Below are 6,721 nucleotides of genomic sequence, written 5' to 3' on the forward strand. Positions count from 1 at the left end.
AATTCAGAGAAGAATCAAATATTGTTCATAGATAATCTTGATCATAAACCCACAATTCATCGGATCTCGGCAAACACACCGCAAAAAGTATTACATCGAATAGATCTCCAAGAACATCAAGGAGAACTTTGTATTGAGAACCAAAGAGAGAGAAGAAGCCATCTAGCTAATAACTATGGACCCGAAGGTCTGTGGTAAACTACTCACACATGATCAGAGAGGCTATGGTGTTGATGTAGAAGCCCTCCGTGATCGAATCCCCCTCCGGCAAGTCGCCATAAAAGGTCTCTAGATGGGATCTCACGGGTACAGAAGGTTGCGGCGGTGGAAAAGTGGTTTCGTGTCTCCCCTGGATGTTTTTAGGGTATTAGAGTATATATAGGCGAAAGAAGTGGGTCGGTGGAGCTTCGTGGGGCCCACGAGGGTGGGGGCGCGCCTCCCTACCTCGTGGTCGCCTCGTTGCTTCCTTGACCTCCACTCCAAGTCTCCTGGATTGCGTTTGTTCCAAAAAAAGATCCTTACGAAGGTTTTGTTTCGTTTGGATTCTGTTTGATATTCCTTTTCTGCGGAACACTGAAATAGGCAAAAAACTGCAATTTGCACTGGGCCTTCGGTTATAGGTTAGTCCCCAGAAATAATATAAAAGTGCATATTAAAGCCCATTAAGCATCCAAAATAGATAATATAATAGCATGGAACAACAAAAAATTATAGATACGTTGGAGACGTATCAGTCACCTAGCGGTGCATCAAGGACATAATTCTTCTATGCAGTAATGAGGATAATCCTCAAATCACAGAGCTAGTCCGCATCATTGCTACTAACATCTTTCAACATAGTTTTCTCTATGAACATATCATAAATAAAATGGGGAAGCTATATGCGAGCAATTGATCTACAAATAGATATGCAAATACTATAAGGACTAAGTTCATGATAAATTTAAGTTCAATTAATCATATTACTTAAGAACTCCCACTTAGATAGACATCTCTCTAATCATCTAAGTGATCACGTGATCCATATCAATTAAACCATGTCCGATCATCACATGAGATGGAGTAGTTTTCAATGGTGAACATCACTATGTTGATCATATCTACTATATGATTCACGCTCGACCTTTCGGTCTCAGTGTTCCGAGGCTATATCTGCATATGCTAGGCTCGTCAAGTTTAACCCGAGTATTCTACGTGTGCAAAACTGGCTTGCATCCGTTATATGTGAACGTAGATCTTATCACACCCGATCATCACCTGGTGTCTCGGCACGATGAACTGTAGCAACGGTGTATACTCAGGGAGAACACTTGTACCTTGAAATTTAGTGAGAGATCATCTTATAATGCTAGCGCCGTACTAAGCAAAATAAGATGCATAAAGGATAAACATCACATGCAATCCATATAAGTGATATGATATGGCCATCATCATCTTGTGCCTTTGATCTCCATCTCCAAAGCACCGTCATGATCACCATTGTCACCGGCTTGACACCTTGATCTCCATCGTAGCATCGTTGTCGTCTTGCCAACTATTGCTTCCACGACTATCGCTACCGCTTAGTGATAAAGTAAAGCAATTACATGGCGATTGCATTTCATACAATAAAGCGACAACCATATGGCTCCTCCAGTTGCCGATAACTGTTCAAAACATGATCATGTCATACAACAATTTATATATCATCACGTCTTGACCATATCACATCACATCAAGCCCTAGAAAAACAAGTTAGACGTCCTCTACTTTGTTGTTGCAAGTTTTATGTGGCTGCTACAGGCTGCTAGCAAGAACCGTTCTTACCTATGCATCAAAACCACAACGATTTTTCGTCAAGTGTGTTGTTTTAACCTTCAACAAGGACCGGGCGTAGTCAAACTCGATTCAACTAAAGCTGGAGAAACAGACACCCACTACACTACTAGATTTTCCATTATAGCCGAGGGTCCAATCACTGTCGGATATCTAACTTCACCGTTGGATACTCTAATGACCGACGGGTCACTGTCAGCCATCTCCCGTCGGCCTTCCTTCGTCGGCCATTACACTTATAGCCGACAGTACCGTCAGATAAAATTGTTTCCTACGGTAATAGGCCGACGGTGAACCGTTAGACATAATTTGGTCATCAGAAGTTGGACGACGCTTATAGCCGACGGTTCCCCGTAGGATATTGATTTTCCTGCGGTTATTGCTTCCCGTCAATTTTCTTAATAGTCGACGGTATATTTGACTATCAAGGTTATTTGTAATCGAGAGGTGTGGCAAACCGTCAGTTAGTATGATTACCCAGGGTCCATAGAACCCTTCGGGGATTCTTTTAGTTGAGAGGTTGCCAGCACCATCAATTGATAAATTCACCAACGTTTTGAAGTTCCCGTGGATATATTGCTTACCCAAGATGTTTGTTGCACCATAGGAAATATGTCACCCTTACAAATTGCTTGCATTGAGGGTTGTTGTATACCAAGAAATTGTGATTCATGATGATAGTATTTCAAAATATTGGCGTTTCAAATACATCTCATAATCACACAACTACAAATGACCAAAGAAAATATATTATATTCAGCATAACATCAAAAAGTATAACATGTCTAATGAGTTGAATCAATATTACAATGACCATAGTGATGCATCTAAGAAGTGTCCAATGCAAAACAAAATGGTAACTAAGATATAATGGTCCAAGCATTTCGCATAAGCTAATTGTCGATGAACTTCATAACTTTACTTTGTTGCATGACTCGAAGATCATCAGACTCATCACCATTATCGTCGTACTGATCATAAGGTTCCTCACCATATATATAATCTCCCATATTGCCATAGATACCATCGTCATTATTAGTATCACAAGCATTATCACAACTCGATTTATCTCCAATATTACTTCCCAATACCTAAGAAGTTATAAGAGAGATGAACAATGATATAATGGGCTGGAATTTAATTGAGCTAGAGGGAACAAACTTACTTGTTCAGGAATCATCACATTCATATAGAAATCACATCTTAGTAAGAATTATTAGTGTCACACCAATATTTCAATCCTTTTTCAACCATACATCTTGCGAATAGAAACTGAAAAGTCAACATGAACAAGAAAAATAAAACGACTGTATTGTTTTGCACACAATTGATGTGTTACACTTATAGCCGACAGTACCGTCAGATAAAATTGTTTCCTACGGTAATAGGCCGACGGTGAACCGTTAGACATAATTTGGTCATCAGAAGTTGGACGACGCTTATAGCCGACGGTTCCCCGTAGGATATTGATTTTCCTGCGGTTATTGCTTCCCGTCAATTTTCTTAATAGTCGACGGTATATTTGACTATCAAGGTTATTTGTAATCGAGAGGTGTGGCAAACCGTCAGTTAGTATGATTACCCAGGGTCCATAGAACCCTTCGGGGATTCTTTTAGTTGAGAGGTTGCCAGCACCATCAATTGATAAATTCACCAACGTTTTGAAGTTCCCGTGGATATATTGCTTACCCAAGATGTTTGTTGCACCATAGGAAATATGTCACCCTTACAAATTGCTTGCATTGAGGGTTGTTGTATACCAAGAAATTGTGATTCATGATGATAGTATTTCAAAATATTGGCGTTTCAAATACATCTCATAATCACACAACTACAAATGACCAAAGAAAATATATTATATTCAGCATAACATCAAAAAGTATAACATGTCTAATGAGTTGAATCAATATTACAATGACCATAGTGATGCATCTAAGAAGTGTCCAATGCAAAACAAAATGGTAACTAAGATATAATGGTCCAAGCATTTCGCATAAGCTAATTGTCGATGAACTTCATAACTTTACTTTGTTGCATGACTCGAAGATCATCAGACTCATCACCATTATCGTCGTACTGATCATAAGGTTCCTCACCATATATATAATCTCCCATATTGCCATAGATACCATCGTCATTATTAGTATCACAAGCATTATCACAACTCGATTTATCTCCAATATTACTTCCCAATACCTAAGAAGTTATAAGAGAGATGAACAATGATATAATGGGCTGGAATTTAATTGAGCTAGAGGGAACAAACTTACTTGTTCAGGAATCATCACATTCATATAGAAATCACATCTTAGTAAGAATTATTAGTGTCACACCAATATTTCAATCCTTTTTCAACCATACATCTTGCGAATAGAAACTGAAAAGTCAACATGAACAAGAAAAATAAAACGACTGTATTGTTTTGCACACAATTGATGTGTTTCCCCCTTCTATCTCCCCCCCCCCCCCCCCCCCCCCGACCTACACACACATGTCTCGGTATGCACCAGCCCAACAAACATAACACACGCACAAGATCCAAGAATATCTTCTAGGGAACAAGTAGTACGAAGCTAAGCTAGTACTATTCCCTTGTTTGTACGTAGTTGTTTTGCCAGCATAGTTCTGTGACTCGTACATATTTGACATCCTAGCTAGCAAGGATTTGACATTCAGAATCAATCAGACTAGATTATCTTGGGTTGAACCTTAGATTGCAGATAAGTACTAGTATTATTACTGGCGAGTAATTGGTACGATGGAACCAAAGAGGTGGTACGTACAACTACCAGAATTTGGCGATCTCACTGGTGGACGGGATCTGCTTGGACAATTTTTGAAACGAGCGATCTGCTCAGACAATGATTCGTAGAAAAATCCAGATGAATGGCAACATATGTACTCCAGCATGTATGAATTAAAAAAAAGGAGATGGATGGGATTTCATTATGGTGATACGGTACCTCTTCGGAAGGATCAAACTTCTGGCTAGGTGGGGAGAAGACCTTGCCTCGGGCGGCTGTTCGCTAGAGAACTGATCAGCGCAGAACATCAGCCCACGGCGCCGGTCGCTCATTAGCACGCCCCGCCGCTCGGCCATCAGCCCTGGACCCCAGCCCCCGCTAGCCCATCAGCCCGTGCCGCCGCCGCTCGCCGTTTGCCGCCACCACCACCACTCCCACAACACCATGCGCAGCCACTCGCCGTTTCCCGCCACCACCGCTCGCCGTACTTTGCTGCACGAAGAAAATAAAAATAAGAGATTAAGGCGAGGTGAGAGAGGAAGTCCAGGGGAGACAGATAAAGGAGGCACTGACCTAGCACCGTAACTTGCCGAGTGCTGTCGGCCGCTGCCAGAACGGCTGAGAGACGGGATCTGGGCGGAGAACGGCTCAAGGCTCCCCGGCCATAGGTGATGTGGAATGGATGAGGCTAAGCTGGGCGGTGGCGTGGTTCACGACGGCCCAGGGAGTGGTTAGAGGAAGTTGAGATCGTGGCTTCGTGCTGCGTGAGCTATTTCAATGTTTTTTTTCTTTTCGCGCGCGTGTCTTTTTTTAAAAAAAAATCTTCGCGTGTGTGGATTGAAACTTTCACCCGGGCATCTTGACAACACTTAAAAATGCGACGTAAAAAAAAATACTTAAAAATGTATACCTGAGAAAAGACACACTTACGAATACACATTGAAATACATCTATTTTACTAATTATTCATTGGGGCTGCCAAAATACATCCAACTCAATAATAGGTGGATGGGGCTGCCAAAGTGCATTTTTTTTTAAAAAAAAGGATGACCCCGGCCTCTGCATCGGGTGATGCACACATCTATTTTACTAATTGCTCATTGAAATCTTACAAAGTAATACATCAATAAGTCTGAAGCCACTTTGCTGGCAACATCCGTCGATACTCCTATCAACTTGATAAAGGTGCACATCGTCAGGGTCGCATGCCCAGACATCACACCAAAACCCAACATCTAAAATCGAAGGAGTAAACCAAGCCTCCCAACATCAAGTCGGGGACACAAACTGGTCAAGCGGACTCTCAGTGGGCACCGCTTACACACGCTCAAGAGACTGCCACCACCGGCTTCCACCGATCCATCTTTAGAACAGGTACTGACACATTGACCTTGCCAGGCTTGTCGTGAATGCTGCCACGACGCCAGACAACGCCACCTCCTTACGCTCGTCCAGCCTGACACAACCTCCACTGAGAGCCTTCTGCGCCACGCCGCCGAGACTCCACACCATCGATGCATCACCTATAACGCCACTCCATCGCAGAAACGTTCCACTCATCCCTCGAGCCGCTGCATACCTCCAAGAATGACGATCAAAAGGGGATAACGACACAAGAGCGCTGCCATCATCCGATCAACTGATCAAGGATTTCCACCGGAGGTAGCGGGAGAAGTTGGGAACTTCACCACGATAATGCCTTCAAGAAGGAAACGGAGTCAATAAGTCGCCATCCCCTGCTTCGGCCACTGGCCGAAGACAAGATCTTCACCCAGATCCGCCCCAAGAGACTCCAACTGACAAGTGCGCATCTGCCAGACCACCTTCAAAGCCCCAAATCTAGCGGCCCAGATCCAGCGACCACCCACCGCGAAGTCCTGATGCTCTAGCCAGTGCACCACCACTAGAGCTTGGAGGGAGGGCTGCCACCCCACCGCGCCATGCCGGATGAGCCATTTAGGAAGGATCCCAAACACATTCTTCACCATCTCTGAACCGAGCAGGAACCATAGTCAAAGCCATCAGACTGCCGAAGCAACTCCTCCTTGGACATGGGCATCTCAGTGATGTGCAACTGAGGACGATTTGGGCCTCACCGGCCGCGCCCCGGGATCCAGACCACACATGGCTGCCGCCACCAACCACGCCCAAGTCGCACTGCC

At 43.4% G+C, this 6,721-nt stretch overlaps 1 long non-coding RNA gene across 3 annotated transcripts; it reads right to left on the reverse strand.

Moving 5' to 3' along the window:
* Window positions 1-2,548: 2,548 nt before the first annotated feature.
* On the reverse strand, window positions 2,549-5,286 carry LOC125555617 (uncharacterized). 3 transcript variants are annotated; one of them, XR_015603972.1, is made up of 3 exons: window positions 5,133-5,286; window positions 4,779-5,051; window positions 2,549-4,011 (listed from the first exon to the last, which is right to left on the reverse strand). It is a non-coding gene; the product is annotated as an uncharacterized LOC125555617 (long non-coding RNA). The 3 variants fall into 3 exon arrangements; XR_015603974.1 differs by having other exon boundaries at window positions 2,549-4,192; XR_015603973.1 differs by having other exon boundaries at window positions 4,599-5,051.
* Window positions 5,287-6,721: the final 1,435 nt, after the last annotated feature.

This window comes from Triticum urartu, chromosome 5A (genome assembly GCF_056163025.1).
Source record: "Triticum urartu cultivar PI428250 chromosome 5A, HENAU_Tu73, whole genome shotgun sequence".
Taxonomy (NCBI): domain Eukaryota; kingdom Viridiplantae; phylum Streptophyta; class Magnoliopsida; order Poales; family Poaceae; genus Triticum; species Triticum urartu.